Source organism: Macaca nemestrina, chromosome 7, assembly GCF_043159975.1.
Source record: "Macaca nemestrina isolate mMacNem1 chromosome 7, mMacNem.hap1, whole genome shotgun sequence".
Lineage (NCBI taxonomy): Eukaryota > Metazoa > Chordata > Mammalia > Primates > Cercopithecidae > Macaca > Macaca nemestrina.
The window spans coordinates 64,239,285-64,259,555 of record NC_092131.1 but is presented as its reverse complement, the minus strand read 5'-3'; positions in this window follow the sequence as shown (position 1 = coordinate 64,259,555).

Here is a 20,271-nt window from a genome sequence, read left to right as displayed (position 1 = left end):
CTAAAAGTGTAAATCATAAATATTCTCACCAATCATAAAAGGAAATAACAAAAAAGGTAACTACATGAGGTGAGGTGATTAATATGTTAATACACTCAATTATAGTAATCATTTCACTATACACATACATATATATGTATAAAAGTATCACATTTTACCTTTTAAACATACACATTTTTAGTTGTTATTTATACCTTAATAAAACTAGGGGTGGAGATCCTGAGCAGTAGTAGTAGTTTCAATCTCTACCAGTGTCATAGCAACAACAAAAAAAAATTAATCAATTTGGCAATTAAATAAATAAGGTAGGGACAATAATGAAATGACTGTTAAGCAGACTAATAAATTTTCTTATTTATTGTACAATGTATTGATACTTATGTATTATATCTTGAATTGACTAGATAAAACAACTTTTGAGAATAGAAGAAAAAAAAAACTGAAGTTCTGAAATATGAGTGTATATTAGAGTAAGAAACATAAAGGAAATAAAAATAAAAAAAGAGGTTTAATGGTTTAATGTCAATATATTATCCATATTTGTTCATTTACTGAAAAATTATATTTTTGGAAGGTTATACATTAAAAGAAATCCAAGGAAGATAGCAGTGAATAAAGCAGGCATGGTGATTGCTTCAATGATGTTTCTGCTCCTCTACCAATCACTACAAATCATAGTTGCTTAATAAACTATATTTTCCCATTCATATTTACATTTTAATTTTGAGTGACTGAATAACAATTAAATAAGTATTTATTCATTCTCAATGATATGAGAAACATTGCTTTATAACTTTACATTTATTCTATGGTTACATTTATCTTTATTTTTGGAAATATTTGAAAATATTGTGTCATTGGTATAAATTTACATAGGTATCAGTTATTAACTAATACTTTTAATGGCTGCTAAGAAACTGAAAGATTGAATTGACTTTTTTTTTTGCACAAAACACTATCAGGAGATCTAATGTTCAAATTTGGCAGCAATGTAATAATTCAAGGTTAAAAATAGACAAAATTATTTCATAGGATATATATATAGAACTGTACAAATACATTATGATCTTATGAGTTATTTCAGAAATAGTTTTTCTTGAAAAATGAACACACGAATTCACTAAAATAGCTTCCATTTAACTTGTATGTCTCTCTTTTTAAAAATATGTAAATTAATGGAAGAGAGAAGATAGGACATTTTCCTAGGATAGCCTAGGAGGCCTGGTTGGTTTAAATATTCCATCCGGCATATATGAAAGAATCCAGAGTAAAGATTGTTACTTAGTCCAAAATAAGGACTACCAGAGAGGGCATGCAGTTGGAAGATAAGCAGTCTGAGTTCTATTTCTGCGAGTGTCACTGCACTATAGAGTAATGCTAGGCACATCGTTTATCGACTTCATTTTATCTTAGTTTTTCCTCAAGGGGAAAAATAATATTTTTATTTCTCATTAATTTGTTTTGAGGGAAAAATAACAAAAGTAATTAGCAAACACAACTGAGAATGCAAAATATTTTATAAATATCACATTATTGCTTTTGTATTGTGAATTGAAACCAGATATTTCAAATGTCACTACAGTGACCATACATTTTAAAAGTTTACTTTGTGACTTTCAAAAATTAATTTAAAAAATCGAAACATTTTGTAGAAATTGAACATTTAGTTTAAATTTCCAAAAATAATGATTTTATTATTATATGTAAACAAATTACACCTCTAGTCTCCTATTTGACTTCCTCAATCCTCAAATATATAAAAAATATAAATAACTGAAAGTCCCAGAAAAGATTATATCTGGATTCCAAAATTTGCCAAAGCATTAATATGCATACATAATTTTTCCCATCTCCTGTTTATATTCACACCATAGGAGTGACTGATCACATGCATACAGCAGCTGTGTAAATGTGAGTTGCTAATATCACCACACCTGCACCCAGAGACTCCTCTTCTGTGATTATTTTTTCAAATACATGTTTAAAAATATTTTTGGATGCTGAGATCAACCAGAACAATTTGCTGTTGGGAATGATTACTGAGATTCTACTTATAGGTAGAGATAAATAAACATATAAGCTCTGGCAATTTACGTTCATGTACTTGCTAAGTAGGGTTCCATAATTTGACCATAAAAATGTACTTGTTTTTTTCTCCTAAAAGTCTCCTTATGTTAACTAATTTAAACGGAATATATTATATCATCAACATCATAGGCAGCTTTGAATATTTGAAATAATTTTTACAAGGTGCTAGAAAAGTGTTTGTAAAATAGTTCACTGTTGTTGTTATTACTGTTACATAATTATTACTTTTCTTCATTGTTTGCTCATGTCTAATATGTTACTAACTAGGAAAGCTTGTTACATATTTCTAGTCACTTTGAGTCCTGGGTATTATCCATGAATTGAAATAAAATAAATGTGTTTTATATTGAATAGTAGAAATTACATGGAAATAAGGCCCTTTTTAAAAATCATCAATATATCTTAATTTTATTGAAGTTCATACTTTTGGATAAAAAGGATAGTAGAGCCGGGAGGAATGCGTATTTATAAAGTGTGTCAAAGAACAGGTTCTTTTCTTTCAGGTCATTGCTCCTGATCCCAGAACAACGACAACAACAAAGCTATAAAAAAGGAAAATGTTAAACCCACGACATCTCTACAGCCACATGTTTGGCAAGAGATTCACTGACTGATTCACAAGGCCTAACAAAACTGTAGAAGGAAATATCACAGAGAATAGTTGTTTTGATGTAGAAAGAGTAATAGGGAGTATATTAAATATTTTAATGAGGAAAAAATCACAGGAAAATAAAAGACAATAGCTTTGACTTTATATAACTGTAGGCCAATAATTGGATTTGACAAGAAATCATGTGACCTGAAATTTTTAACACAAGGAGGTAAATATGTTACAGTAATATTTACTATGGTAGAATGGGATTTATAATTAAAACATTCTATAGTAAGTCCCTGCATTATAAGAATAACATGACTCACTGAGTGAAGAGTTTTTCATGAAACTATATGCTTTTATGTAAATACATAAATCATAGACTTCAAACAGTTAAAGATGCTAAAATGAAGCCCCCCCCCGCCCCCCCCCACACACACAGTCTCACCTCTGGCATTTCCCACACAAACCCTGTATGTGCCAGTAGCACAAGATTACTTTCCTTCTTCTGATCATGTCACAAAGTTTCACAAGTTCAATACTGTGACTGTACTTTCTTCTATAATGCATTTTATCTGTAACTCGATGTCTACTCCTCTTTCTCATTCAGAGGCTAATGCTCTAAATATTTTCTAATGCTTTTCCCTTCTCCAAGTACACAAAATAAAAATGTTTCCATAAAACGTTATGTAGGACTTATTTTAATATCAATAAATCTGTCTCTCCTGCTCAATGGAGCTTCTAAGGGCCAATGTGGAGTTTAGTTACGTCATAATTATTTGCATAGATATATGTTAGACACTCTGTTAGTCACTGAGGATATAGTGATGGGAAAGATCTTGGCACATGAGAGAAAAAGAGAACCATCAAAATTGGGGCTATGAGGAAATGTAGGTTCATGCTAAAAAAATCCTGGTAGGCCATTTTGAGTACTGGAAATTTTATCCTAATTGAAAGAAAATTCATATAAGTGTTTGAAGCTTTGAAAGGCACATCCAGATTTGCGTTGGATGATTAAAAAATAGATCTATCTATGGGAATGGGAAAACTTAAATGTGGGAAGATTAATTAAAAGATGGTTTTGAAAAGGCTGTTGGTTAAAAGACCTAGGCCAGGATTGTGGCTGCATCAATGGAGAAGCAGGATGGATTCAAGAGTAATATAATCATAGGTACGCCTAATCATGTCTTTTCTCATGTTGCTCCCTCTGGTTGCATGCACATTTCCCCTTGTCAGTGTGGTGCACACCTAGTTATTTTTCAAGATTAACTCCACACAGCATAAACAAGACTAATTTTGGATCATACTATATCTTCACACTTACCTTCTTTTCTGATCTGACATGCTCTAGCATAAACTTGTCTGACTCCATGCTACTGCTGCTGCCATAGCCACTGCTACCAGCTGAAGGATCTCTGTGGCCACTACTCCTGATCCATCTCTCGTATGCATACCCTACAAAATCTTACCTCATATAAATGCTCCTGCCACTTCTTGCTTCCGGACCTGGGTCATCTTTCTCACTGTGCATGAGAAATAGCAAGACATAACAGCTTTTCAGGATGCATACCTAGAAATAATGGGGAATTATTACTCATTGTGGCAAATTTTAACCAATGGAAGATGAGAAGTCAGTAGAAAAGCATCTACCTTTCTCCTCCCTGTGCTCCTTAGATCATGCACAAGACCTTTGTGAAAATAGCTTAACAGGAAGATATGGTCAACTTTTATTAGTTGTTTCCTGCTTCCATCTCCTTTCACTTCACTTCTCTTTCCTAGAAGTTGCACTTCCTAATAAAGTTTTATCAATAAGCCTTTGTCCTTCTGTCTTTGTTTCCTACTAATCCTGGTCTAAATCTCAAAGTCCTCTTCAATGAAGCCCTTCATGGCCTAAGACCAGGTTAGCAAAAAACATTCTCTTTTGTTATTCTTTCTATAGAATTCCAGATCCACACAATACATATAAATAGTATTGTGCCACTTTTTGATTAATTTACCAAGCTACTTCCATTAAGCCTTATGTTATTTGAAGATGTTTACATCTCTGTTACCTATTGCAGGACCTGCAATACAGTAAAACTATTTAATCAGTATTTTCAGAATTAAGGGATAAATACTTGAGATAACATAAGCATTGAATGTATTACTCTAAAAGTTTAAGGTCTAAAAATGTTTATTCACCCTGAGAATCATTTAATATGAGAGATTCAAACCTATAAATCCATCACCCTGTCCTTTTCCTTTGCCCTTTTTTTAACTTTTATCACACACATATACATATAATATGTACACATGGTACTTTCTTACTTAAAAGTTCTGAACTTTCTTCAAATGCCACGGCATCTTGGTTTTTATTTTTTTATTTACCAGTCATAATACCTCCAACACTTTTCACATGTAGAGAGAATATAAATTATTCACATTGATTCTAACACTGTGAAACTTGAATCTATGGGGATTATTAAATGTTGAAACAATCTATAGAGTAGGTCACATAAGGGTCAAAAGCAGTGAATATTTTTCCAACAGTTGCTAAGATACGATACTGTGATTTGTTGAAGAGAAATAAAAACACAGCCCCCCCCCCATTCTCCTTGTTCTAAGGGAGGAGTATAAGGAAAAGTCAAAAGAAGGATTTGAAGGAACACAAGAGATCCAGAAACCAAAAGCTACTCCAAACATTTCTGTATTATTTGAATAACAGAAAACACATTAATATGGTTTGTATCTGTGTCTCTGTCCAAATCTCATGTACAATTGTAATCCCCAATGTTGGAGGTGGGGCCTGGCGGGAGGTGATTGGATCACAGGGGTGGTTCCTTCATAAATGGTTTACCACTATCCTCTCGGTGCATTTCTCATGCTAGTGAGTGAGTGAGTGCTCATGTTATTTGGTTGTTCAAAAGTGTGTAGAACCTCCCGCCTCTCTCTCACTTGCTCCTGCTCTGCCATATGAGATGCCTCACTCCCCCTTTGCCTTAAGCCATGATTGTAAGCTTCCTGAGGCCTCTCCAGAAGCTAAGCAGATGCCAGAATCATGCTTCCTGTATAGCCTGCAGAACGATGAGTCAACTGAACCTCTTTTCCTTATAAATTACCCAGTCTCAGGGATTTCTTTATAGCAATGAGAGAAAAGACTAACGCAAGCATAATTAAATTTGATGGTTTTGACTTACACATGTTAGTAGGGCTTCAAAGAAAGATCAAGAATTAAAATGATAATACATTTTAAAATGGGAGAAAAGACCACAAATTAATTTCATATTTTAATAAAAAATAAGCAAATATATCTTTGCTATTGTGTTGTTCTAATCATGAGAGGTCACCATGTAACTCAAATAGTAGTTAGAATTTGGCATTATCTAAGCTGATAATGAATAATCTGGTCTGAGCCACTAGACTCTTTCTTCTCCAGTTTCTATGTTGCAAAATAAATAGTTATTATAATTTAATACCTCATGCCAGAAAAATATTTTAATTGTATGATGGTTGTTTTTATGGTTCCACAAAAACTACATTAATGGAAGGGGGTGTTCAATTAATACAAATGATTATACATTTCCTGGCATTTGCCTCACTTCCTCTAAAAATGAAATTTTCCAGTCACTAAAGTATTTCAAAATGAGGGAAACTAAATAAATCAGTGATATGACAAACTATGCATGCCTTAAGTTTTTACTTGTTCAGTATTAACTAACTTATTTTACCAAATTGAAATACTTTAAAACAATCGAAAAACAGATATTCAGGATGCATACCTGGATGCTTGGGTCTCTTCTTCTCTTCTAGTTCTTTTTGATTTCTTGTTATCTTCTTACCTAGCAAATGGTAATGAAAATACAGGTTACTGTACTGAAATGTCCACAGGACAAGAGGCACTGGTGAATCTGTTCACAGACCATGACATTGTCCTTTGCTGGTTTAGATGTTTCATACCCAGTGATGCCCCAAAGAAATCATGTCCCCTCTATTTTCTAATTAGTGAACAGTAAAACGGACTTTCTTATTTTGAAATTACATTTGTTTGTTGCTATTTGGTATTTCAATGATTAGTGAAAATTAGATGTCTCTATTATTAGACTGCTGGTGGTCGGGTGGGTATCTCTCCCATTAGAAAGCTTAGGGTTACCCAGGTATCTCTACCATTAGACTCCCTAGGGTCGGGTGAAAGTCTCTCCCATTAGAATGCATGGGGTCACTCGGGTGTCTCTATCATTAGACTGTCTGGGGTCGGGCAGGAGTCTCTCCCCTCAGAATTCCTGGGGTTGCCCAGGTGTCTCTATCATTATACTGCCTGGAGTCAGCAGGAAGGAGTCTGTCCTATTTGACAGCTTGGGGTCACCCAAGTGTCTCTATCATTAGACTGCCTGGGGTCTGCCAGGAGTCTCTCTTATTAGAATTCCTGGGTTTGGCCAGGAGTCTCTCCCATTACAATATTTTTTGAAAAATCAGAATATTGGTATTGGTTAAGATAAGAGTTTTTCAGATAATATCAGACTGCATTTCTTGCTCACATAATAGGACAGACAAAGACAGTAGGCAGCTCACTCTACAAGGTTATTAAGGACATAGTTTCTTTCCTCCTGGTATTTTGCCATTCACTAGGATGCTGCTCTTGTTAGCATGTCTGGCAGGATCCATGCTGACTCCTCAATGCCATGTCTTTGTTCAGGCTTATGGGAAGAGACAAGAAGGTGTTGCAGAATAAGCAAATTCTTTTCAAAGAAGTGATATAGAAGATGCACAAATCAGGCTTGCTCAAAACCTTCATCACATGACAAGCAGACATTTTCCCAACGAACTCAGTGAAAGTGAGTGTGTTTGTGTGTGAGAGAGAAAGAGAGAGATTTTCATTCAAGGAAAGAGGAGAAAGAATGGAGAGAGAGGTAATTAGCAGAGCCACAGTCTGTGCAGAATATTCAATAATCTCAAATTTTTAGATTGTAATTTTTACGCCTTTTTTGGTCTGGATCAGCTTCATCTTCTTCATGTGCTTTATTATCTTATGTAAAAATTGTTTTTATTGTGTGTCATTTTTAACAATAATTTCCTCTTCTGTGGCAGCCTCTGGTGCTCTCTGTTCTATAAGTGTTTCTGAGTTTGGGAATGCATTGCTGCTTCTAAAGTTCTGAGGGAAGTGCACTTCAAACTTGCCAACTTTGGTTCTGGTTTCTTGGGCAATTTTTTTTTTTTCCTTCTCTGAATCCCAGGAAGAGGGCTAATTATTTGCAGCTTCTCTGGACCAGTGAGTAAAGCTTTTCTATCCCCCAATCAAATGAGTGACAATATTACTTATTTCATAAATAGGGACAATTATGTTTTGATAATAGGCAGAAACTGGTTCCTGCTCTGGAAAACCACTATATATGATCAACACGGGGCCATCTTAAGGCCTCAGCTTTTTAAGAGTTCTCAGTTCTAACTCCCTATCTTGTATATATCCATGCCTTTCAACAATGTGTTTGATTTTTCCTCTTTTTAAAAAAACTAAGCATAAGACATACAAATGGCCAACAGGTATATTTTTATAAAAATGCTTAATATTACTATCACTAACAATCAGGGAAATGCAAATCAAAACCAAAATGAGATATCCCACGTTAGAATAGCTACTATTGAAAAGACAAAACAATAAAAAATGCTGGTGAGGGTACAGGGAAAGGGGAAGTTATACACTGTTGGTGGGATTGTAAATTAGTACAGACATTATGGAAAAGAGTATGAGGCTTTTCAGAAAAAAAAAAATAATTCTACCATATGACCCAGCCATCCCACCACTGGGCATATATTTAAAGAAAATAAGATCAGTATTTCAGAGAGATAGCTGGACTCCCATGTTCACTGTAGCACTAATCACAGTAGCCAAAATATAAAATCAACCTAAATGCCCATCAGTGGATCAATGGATAAAGAAAATGTGGTACATATATACAATGGAATACTATTTGACTATAAAAAAGAATTAAATTCTGTCATTTGTCAACAATATAGATGTGACTGGAGCCTTATATTAAGTGAAATAAGCCAGACACAGAAAGACAAATACCACGTGATCTCACTTATGTGTGGACTCTTAAAGAAATGATCCCAAAGAACTTGAGACTACAATAGTGGTTACCAGAGATGGGGGAGGATAGGAAGAAGTGGGAGATAGGGAAGGGTTGGTCAATGAGTACAATGGTATAGTTGAAGACAAGAATATGTTTTGGTACTTTATTGCATAGGGCGATGATAGCTAACAAAAATGCATTGTATATTTCAAATAGCTAAAAGAGAGGGTTTTGAATATTCTCAAAATAAAGCAAAAATAGTTGTTTAAGATGATGAACATGTTAATTACCACGATTTTATCATCATACAATGTATACGCTATGAAAACACCACATTACATCACAAAAATGTGTATAATTATTATGTATCAATATAAAAAAAGAGTTTCAGGTAATGGGTGCACCAAAATATCACAAATCACCACTAAGGAACTTATTCATGTAGCCAAATATCACCTGTTCCCCAAAGACCTATAGAAATAAAAATGTTTAAAAAAATTAAAAATATTTAAGACACCAATCCAAAATATATATGTAATATCTACAAATACATATTAAAATATGCATTATATATAAAAATATATATAATGTATTTGATGATATAGTGAATTCTCATTTTATGTTTCCTTGACATTTATTTTGAATACGAGTTTTAACTTTCTCGTACCAAAAGCAGGGCTCAGTCATCCTTGTCACAGTTTTCATTTCTACATCACACCCAAATGACTTAAGCAGCTGGCCATGGATAAGAACTTAAAGGCAACTTTCTAACTTAGCAGACCACGGTCCTAACTTTCCCATACACACAGCTAGTCGCCATGTGATATTTTTCTCTTTCGGCCTGACTCTCTGAATCCATTCCTGCCTCACCTGATCCAGAAATGGAAGATTGACCTCCTGACATTAAGCCCCCTGCCCAGGAACTGTAAGAAAAAGTCTTTGAACTAGTTTTCTATTGTAGTGATATACTGAATCTGTGACTTCCATTTGAAGAACTAGGATTGACTCCAGGCCAGGTTTTCCCCAGAAATGTGGCTAAGGGGTGTGTTGGGGAGGAGACACAGGGTCAGGCTCCCAGCACCAGAGTAACGGTCAGGCAGGCATAAACTGGACACAGGTCAGACAAGAGCCACAAGGGCACCTGCCAGTATAAATAAGCTTCCAAAAAAAGAACCCCCTGCTTATGCACCAGACAACTAGGCATTAGGCTGTCTCTAACCTCCAGGTAAAACAGATATCCTGTAAAAGACCCACTGTAAATATCTACGTGCAGCTCACCTTCATTTTATGTTAGGACAGAACTAGTACTGGACATTCTGGTACTGGAACCCCAGGTTAGCCAGGGGCTTTCAAAACAGATGGATGGGTTGGTGCTAGAAGGAGGAGCAGTGGTAACATACAGGTTACATACACCAAGGCTACGACAAGTGTCAGTGTTTTCAGAGAGCCCAGATGCCTGCAATGGACTCTGGAGAGGACTCCATGGGATACCTTCTTTACACACTCTATGCCTCCTGAAATTGATACTTTTTTCTGGTATCAATTTAAGTGCACAAGTTATAAAACATTTTCCCATGATATTTTCTCATGGAGATTTCCAGGGCTTTCAGTATCTTCAAACTATATTTTTCTATGTCATACACAGCTCAAAAGTAATACAATCTGTGCAAAAGTCATGAAAAAGACTCTGATCAAGAGAGTGGTGACAATATAAGTGAGCAAGAAGAGGAGCTGAAGGGTGATTCCAGTGTGGTCAAAGACTATCAAGACCTGGAAAAAGTAGTGCAGTCTTTCAGTATGATGTCATCCCCAGAGGTTAGAAGAAAAGGAGAAAACTGATTTTTAAAACAGTCAGGTGGCTTCCTGCATATCCCATGTACCATATCTCCTTGGTTCCAAAACATAGTTGAGTATAAGATGTACCATGGAATTAAGCAGCTTCTTGAGGAGAAAATAAATCCTCATGTTTATGTATATAGCAAGCATAAAACACACCTGAGTTCACAAATACTACAATATGAGAAGAAAAGTGGAACATGCATTCTACAAAGGCAAACTCAGGCTTAATGAGGAAAAAATATCAGAGAAAAGCACAACAGTGAAAGCAGGAAATATATTGAATTGTCTCACTAGAGAGGACAGAAAAGTGTAAACAGTTATATGTATTCACCTGAAACAAAGTGTTTACAGAGGAAGCTGAAAGTGAAATCTGCAGAGTGATATTACAATGGTGGAAAAAGTTAAAGTTACCTAAGCAGAGTATGTTTAAATAAATGGACTGCTGCTAAGATACATAAAGTTTCTTTCTAGCTTTACTTATCTTGAAGAAAGATAAATAAAGGGGGAAAGGAACCAGCTTAAAATTAAAAAAAGACTATTTTTTAAAAGTGTTATTATCGTTTGTGGAAAAAATATGTTTGTATGTAGAAATGACCATGTAATATTCAAAAGTCAGAAGATATTTCAAGTAAATAAGGAAAATTTCAAAATAGGGAAACTCTTAAGACTCAGGGACACTGAAATACAAGTATAGTGCCCTATATATCAAATATTTTAAAACAATGAAAATTCCAGTTATATACAGTAACTTTGTTATTATTATATACAGTACCTTTTCACAATAAAATAATGCATGTTATCCCTTCAGCACATGGGACAACAAAAATCCTACATAGAAAAGGGACTTTTGCACTTGTATGAATGCAAGGTGAACTAAAAATTCCAATTACCCTGAAAAAAACAGATGAGAAATGGTGTAATGTATATTCAGGACTAAGACAAAAAATCTGCTTAGTTTTATTGTGAAGTGTTTTTTTTTTAAACTATACCAAATGTTTTCTGTAATCTGTATTTAATGTGTAGCTTACTTCTTGATAAGACATTACTTAAAATATTTTTTTAATTAGAAATAAATTTTAAGTTCTTGCTCAGCTCTTTCAAGTGTCACCTAGAAAGGAAAAATTTACATTCAATTTGTATTAATCTAATTCTAATAACTTTTTTTTCCTTTTAGACTTATCTAGTTTTGCTTGTAGTCCAGTGGTCTGGTGAAAGAGTAACCCCAAATGAATGTCTCACGTTCTTATAGAGCTAATTCCATGACCCTTGTAGAATTTGATAAAATAGGTGTTTTCCACTGAACATTTCATGTGTAAGGAAACATGTTAAAAAGTACCATATTCCCCAATGAAAAATAATCAATTACAATATTGTTTTAAAATTTACGTTCAAGTGTGCAAATAAGAGTTACAGTGTTGTAAATTAGAGTTTGCACTGTGATCTTTTGCCTGTTAAAAAAAAAAATCATGTAATCTCCTTTGAATAAGAAAACTTCTGGATAACATTTGATGACAACTTCTTGTCTTTTTAACATAATCAGCAATATAAAATATGTGCATAGGCAGTTCCCATTCCATGTCTTCTTAGCCCTTGATTCCACTGTAATACAGACAATACATTCATTCATCTTTTCCCCAAGGGTGTTTGACTCTCAGACTAATAGGATTCTCAGACTAATAGGATTCCCTTCCACGTGCTATGTACCACCATGCAGTCTGTCCTCTATACTTTCAATACTACCAAGTCACTGAGACAGTTTGAACTTAGAACAATGGAACTAAGCAGCATTGAGAGGTATGTGTGTGTGGGTGGGAGGCGGAGTGGTGTGCACACCTTTCTGTATGTCGTGTGGGTTTATATGTGTGTGTACTCACGTAAGAAACAGTCGATGTTGCAATTCATTGTGTGTTTTCTCAGTGCCGTAAGAAGTTAAGATGAGTTTTTCTAGGTCACTAGTTGGGGATATAGCTGTGCAGTGGTACATGGTGTATTGGCACTACTGCCTTTGTTTTTATGTGATCCTATTTGACCTTGCTGATTTACACATTAACCTGAAAAAGAGGCTGATGATAAGTGAGGATATATATGTAGTAGCAGAGAAAGAATACATAGAATAAATGAATTGTTAAGAGACTCTTTAAAAAGATAACTTGTAGCTACAAGACAGTATGAGTGACAAAGAATTGTATGTCAATGTATGTCAAAACAAATTACGGTGCGACAAAGAAGGTGCGTGGGAAAATTGGGTTACAGATGTCAGAAAGGGAGTATATGTACACGGCAGCTCTAATGGAAAGCAGACAATAAAAGAGTGTGTAGAAAATAGAAATGTTTTAGGGTAGAAGGTGACAGGAATAAGAAGGAATATGTAGCTTTAGAAAATTAATTTCTAGAAGTCCAACTCATGCCTGTAATCTCAGCACTTTGGGAGTCCACAGTGGGTGGAATGCTTGAGTCCAGGAGTTTGAAACCAGACTGGACAACATGGTGAGGCCCTATCCCTACAAAAATTACAAAATTTAGCCAGGCATGGTGGTATAAACTTATAACACCTGGAGCCTGAGTTAGGAGAATACCTTAAGACTAGGAGGTCCAGGCTGCCGTGAGCCGTTATCTCACCACTGTGCTCCAGCCTGGGTAACAGAGCATGACCCTGTCTGGGGGAAAAAAAAAATTATTCTTAATAGCATAGCTGTTCAGATTAAAAAAATACACAGAAAACCCATTTGTTTTATGGTGATAAGAGTAATTGGTTTAATTACTTTAAATCTTACTTTAATTGACTTATTGGAGCAATAAAACACAAAGAAAAAGTAATCTACAGTATTTTGTTATCTCTCTTCGTTTCCAATCACCCTGAATAATAGGACACCATGATGGAAGCTAGAAAAACTGAATTTTTTTTTAGTGTTCAGATGTATATATGTAGCATTTGATTTTGGAGATATAGCATTATGTCTCAACTTTGAAGTGTGAAAACACATTTGATGCATTGTTTGCTGGCCCAGGAAATCCACTTTCATGGAATCTTGGTGCCTTTCCTCAATATTCCTCAAATTTTTTTCTTTATAACCATTCTAGATCAATATACATGCTGAATGTGGCCCTAAAGTTGAGTTTTTCTCTCTGTTCTCCATTATGTGTTCCCCTCCTTGAGATCAAGGACTGTGCCTTATTCATCATTACATTCTTGGATCATGAGAATTAATAAATGAAATAGACAGAAAATCCTTTTTTAGTTGACAGAACTAGAGGGCTTTTTTGTCTTAGACTATGAGACAGATTTTCCCAAAGAGTGCTGGCAACACATTAGATTTCCTAGATATAAAAAATCATCATTCCTGGATGCCTATACAAAAAATCTTCCTTGCTAAAGGGTGGCTCCAAGGGTTGATTTTTCCTGTAGAACAATCATCTGTTCAGAAGCACATACAAATGTGGAATGTTTTTTCCCTTCGTGATTTCAGAGGTTGCATTATAACATTCTACAATCAGTAATTTTCAAGGATTTATAAATGAACTTGTTTACAATAAAACTAAGTAAGTTTGAGAGTGAATCTAGTCATGTAAGTGAGACACGAACTCCTCATTTTTTTCTTCATGAGTTTTACATTTAAATAAAGAGAAATATATGCCAGTGACATATTAAGTTGGAGACACTGTGAAATATTTTATATTCATACATTTAACAAATATTCTTGAGTGTATTATGAGCCACATAATCGTCTAGGAAGTTTGGGTACACAGCAATGAAAAGGATAAACTGCTGTTCTGTCAAGAAAGCAAAACAATAGAAACTTTAGCTATTATATTTTTTGTTTTAATTGAGAGATATTATTTGTTATGGCCTACAATCACAAACTACAAATGTATTACAGTTTGGCTATTTCTTATTTGAAATGCTTGGGAGCAGAAATGTTTTGGATTTTGGAATGCTTTGGATTTAGGAATATTTGTGCATACATAATGAGCTATATTAGGGATAAGTCCAAGTCTAAACACAAAATTCATTCATATATACCTTACACACACAGACTGAAGGTAATTTCATAAAATATTTCCAAATAATTTTTATAAGAAACAAAATTAATAATTGTGTACATGAGAACAAGTGTGGAATTTTTCACTTGTGTTATGTTGGTGCTCAAAACTTTCAGATTTTGGAGGATTTCAGATTGCATATTTTCAAATTGGGGGTGCTCAGCCTGTATTTTTAATAAATACACAATAAAATAAAAACATTAAATGCCTTCAACTATTTTTTCTTATTGTAAGCATCATCATATGTAAACTAACAGAATTTTCAAAGAATAAGGCACTGATTTTTTAAATGCCATGGTAAAAAAGATGAAATTCTAGAAGTTTGGAAGTATCAAAGAAATAGAAAGGCAGGTCACTATGTTTCTTTGGTATCAGAGAAGTAATAAAACATCAAAATATTTTTTATTCTGTAGCATACAATATTTCAACATGAACCACTGCAAAAACAATTACAGTTCAGTAAGAAAAGAAAAAGGCAAGATAAGAAAAAATAAATTGGTCATAGCTATACATTTTGCAGGGTAATTATCATATTTAAAAAATAGTATCCTAGGGCAACACTACTAAAGCAAATCACTACTAAAACATCTTTGGTATCTCAAAATCGAATCTCTGCTCAACTTTAAATTTATATATACTGCAGTGACTCCACAATGAATTTTCTTGTGCTGTGCGGTGTAATTCCTGGGCTATGCATTAAATAATGCACTAATCAATTTCACATGGATGCCACCACCTTTCCTTAGAGCATCAGTTTCCTGTTTGATATCGTTAAGTTTATTCTAAAGTGTTGTCAGGTCAGTAATATTTGATGGTACAAGTTTATTTCATCATAAAAAAAAAAAAAAACTGTCCCTCTCAAAGACAACCATATTCTTATAAAAATAGCATTTCATTTTAGGTCTTTCTACTTTCCTTTTGTCTTTTCTCCTTTCATATTTCCTCTTTCTCTCCTTTTTTCTTTCCTTCCTTCTTCCCTTCCTTCTCTCTCTCTCCGTCCCTCCTTCCTTCTCTTTCTTTTTCTCTCTTTTCTTTCTTTCTCTCTTTCTTTCTTTCCCTTCCTTCCTTGTCTCTCTGTCTCTCCTTGACTTCTGTTCTGCTTTTCCTGCACTTCTTTTTTCATTTTCTTTTTAAAATAGGGACATTTCAATTATCACCCTTATTCATCACTATCTTGTTTTTATTCATTTATTTCACTTATGGCTTTGGTTTATTACAATTTGCTTACAAAGAATGTCTACTTTTGCTTGTCTATTGTTATATTACTATACACCTCTATGTGTATACCTGATTATTTTTTACACTATTTTTTAGTCTGTTTTTGCAGGAAACAAAGCATCTTTTATGCCTTCCACTTTCTCTGCAATATATAAAATATTAGAAAAAAGAAGTAGCATGTGGAGGTAGAGACTTAGTTTCATCAACATAAGAATAACTACAATAGAAATAAATTATCTACCATAGGATATCTTCTCTATCTAGTAGAAAGTATTTGAGGACAAGAAAGGAACAAGAAAAGAGGGGAAATAAGGAAGAACAGAAAAAGTGGAGGATATTAAAGGAAAGAAAATGTCTTAATCTCTTTTATGTTGCTATAAAGAGATACCTGAGGCTGGGTAATTTATGAAGAAAATAGCTTTATTTGGCTAATGGTTCTGTATGCTGTACAAGCATGGCACCTACATCTGCTAGGCTTCTGGTGAGACCTCAAAAGCTTTGATTCATGGCAGAAAGTGAAGAGAGATTGAACGTGTCACACAGTGAGAAAAGGAGCAAGAAAGGGAAGGAGGAGCCAGGCTCCTTTTAACAAGCAGCTTTCATGTGAACCAACAGAGTGAGAACTCACTCATTCCCATAGGGAAGACACTAAGCCATTCATGAGGAATCCACCCTCAGGTCCCACCTTCAACAACTGTGGTCACAATTCAACATGAGATTTGCAGGGACAAATATCCAAACCATATTAGAAGACTGGAAATTTTTGTTTCACGTGTTTTCCTCCCTAGAACAGTAACTAAGCCTTACTGTTCTAAGGCCAGGTTCTTCTAACCACCCTGGGTTAATGAGCCACGAAGGACACTCCCCAACCACAGCTTTGACCTTTGAGTTTTAAGATTAACTGTATTCAGTATTTAAATTTGCATATCAGATAGAAGGCGAAAAGAGAAGCTGATGCATTGAGTGCAAGAGGAGTGGTCAGCCCCTACTGCAGGATTCCTTACAGTGGACACCAGATGATTCCAAGAGTGGGAAGAGCATCCCATAATTCTGCCATGGGCAGGAACTGAGACACCACCACAAACAGCTCCAAAGATGGGCTTCCCACATGGGGAGAGGATGTGTGGCTGCCCATGGAAGCAGGTCATAAAGCCCAGTGACCTTGGGGCCTCTGTAAGGAGCAGGTAGGGAGAACAGTGACTGACAGACGGAGAACACTCTTCAACGGCAGAAACAATACTACTGACAACAGCAACCACTTAAGCCTAATGCTAAACCCTTCCAGACTGAATAAGATTCTGACATTTCATATACCTTGTGGTAAGCAGAGAAATGTCCCTCTCCCCAGAGATGCCCATATGCTCATCCCTGAGAGCTGGAAATATGCTACATTGTGTTACATAGCATAGGGGAATTAAAGTTGCTGATAGAATTAAAGATTGCTGACAAACTGAAGTAAAAAAGAGAAATTATCCTGTATTATTCAGATGTGTTCAATGTAATCACAAGATTCCCTAAAAAGAGAAGAGGGAGGCAGGAGAGTAAGTGAGGCGATAGGATGTGAAAAGGACACAAGTCACCATTGCTGATTTTGAAAACGGAGAAAAGTGGCTATTCTATGATCCAGGGAATGCACTCAGTCTCTAAAAGCTGGAAAAGGCAAGGAAATGGATTCCCCTGTTCCTTCCATAAGGAAATGCAGCCCTGCCAACACCTTGATTTTGTGTTGATTTCTTGTGAAACCTATGCTGGGCATCTGACCTACAGAACTATTTTTTATATATATAATATATACATTTATAGCTATATATAATATATAGCTATATATACATATATAATATATAGCTATATATGCGTATATAATACATATAGTTATATATGTGTATATATAGCTGTTTTGTGCTATGAAGTTTGTACTTTTTTTTAACAGCAGAAATAGAAAACTAATACACACCTCAGAAAGTAAAATTATGCAGAAAATTTACTGTTACCCTTCACTGTCAAATTAATAATAGTACATGTGTACAAGTATGAATGAGCAAACACACATCTATTCTATAAATAGTTATGGAAAACAGTTTCCCCATATATAAAAGCCCCACTTAATATTGAATCACATTAATATACCTCTTTAGGACTCTTGCCTCAAATGTTTAAATATGTGGGTACATCCAACCAAGAAAAAAAATTGCCCATGGCAAATAAAAGTCTTGGTGCATATGTATCCTGAAAGGAATCTCAATAGAAGTTAAATCTCCCAAAGCTGAGGTTCCTTATAACGAAACAAGGGAGACAGATCAGCCTGACTCTGCTTGCCAAGGCTGACATCATGACTAACCCCAGTCAAGCCTACAAGTAGCCTTTGGGGAGTCATTTTATTGCTCAGCCATCAACTGCAGAGAGCTGAGCGACATCCTGTAAATCCTGTATAATGAAGAGACATTGTTCCAGAGGGTAGCTATTACATGGACAAGAACTATGGACATCCTATGTTTATATTGGAGGTCAAATTCTCAGCAAGTAAAGCTTTTAGTTACCACCCTTCCAAGCATAAAAGAAAAGTGAAATGGTCTGCACTTCCGCACAATATGTTTTTCCTTCCTGTCAGGCCTCTGCCTAAAACACAGCCTAGTGACTGAAGTTAAAGTATATCCAGGTGCTATTGCTGGCAGAGGGCTAAAGGTAATAAAGAAAGTTCCACAGTTCTATCCGGACCTGAGCAGCAGATGGAGAACTGGGCAGCAGATGGAGAGTGATTCCATGCGGATCCTGGCTTGTGTTCCTTTATCTTATGTACAAATAGTACCTTATGAGCTAAAAGTGTGAGAAATATTTGCTTAGGTCTGAGTACATGCACCCATAAATGGATGCTTAAGAAAAACATATCTCTGTGATAGGAGAAAAATTGGTTGTGATATATACGGATGGAATATATATAATGTACTATATATGATTTCACTTACATTTTCCTTTTCTATAAAAACTATTTTAACATATATCTCATCAAATTATATTTTATGTTCCATTTTTATCAAACTTGATGACTGATGGAATCACACCCTCAAAAGTTATGAAGGGCCACTCAGTGTCATCAAGAGCATCACTTTGCTGATGCACTCCAGCAAGAACATTTAAACTATTTTCTCAAAAATTGAGTCCACAGGAATGTTTTGCTTTGCAAGGAAGGAGTAGAAGCTTTCCTCTCCTGGAGAAAAATAATATTGTTAACCATCCTTACATAGAACAAAAATACTTTACTATTTGAACTGAATACTACATAATGACCAAAGTTTGGGTATTCCATTATGTATCATTTATGAGTCCACATGGGGCCCTGAAGGCCAATTCCAATTACATGCAAGGGAGGTCTAACCTTGCATACTCTGTTAACTCAGCAGCCTTCCTAAGTGGCCCCAAGGGTTCACCAATCTATGTACTCTTCTTATCAAAGCTTGCATCAACATAACAGTTATTACGCTGTACCATCGGGGACAATTTCTTTTTATTTGAAAATTTTCTTTCAGGTGACTAGGGAATGAAAAATTTGCTGACACATTCACAAGGAACATATATAATAGAAATTGCTCAATATGGGATTGCATTTAGAGATACATTATTTAATGAGGAAGGTTTAGCCTTCAAGGTACAGTAAAATTAAATGTCTATAGTCGTCATTTTTTATTAGTACAATTTAGACAAACATGAAATTTGTAAACCTCTGAAAATACATAACCAATTATACTACAAACGACAACCCCAGTGAATTATTATAGAAAGTAACTCATGACATAAAAGAAAATATATTGTTTCAGAGGAAATAGATATCTCATGATACAAAGGCCAGAATATCTTTTTATGCACATACATAAAGAGTAATAATTTTCAGTATTTTTTTGTTATTCAATGTTATAGAAAAAGCAGTTATATTTCAGTTTTTAAAATATATCTAAATAATATTTAGGTATATTTGGAAAAGTAAAAACTTTTAAAATTAATTCACTTACCATTATAGAAAAAAGCAGAGACGTGTAGATTGTCAAAGGAAATAAACCAACGGAATTCTTTCTTTTGTCCAGAGAGGCACTGTATGAAGAGTTGGGGGGAAAAAGCCTAACAAATATATTGATAATAATAATGGGTATATAAAAAATAGACAAGTAAATAAACAAGCACACTAATGTCTTGCCAACTACGACTTCCCATATCTCAGAAAATTAAATATACTTGGAATCATAACATATAATCTTTTGGTCCCCAAGATAGGTTTTTTTACAGAAGATAGCTAGTCAGGTACAAGCAGGGCAGGAGAGGGCTTCCCCAACACACCCACAGCAGGAGAGTTGGGCGACCATCAGGTGATGGTCAGGTGGTTGTTAACTGTTTCTCTAAGGTAATAATTGGTCACAGCTGGCGCCAGGGAGCGGCAGTTTCCTAGATAGAAAA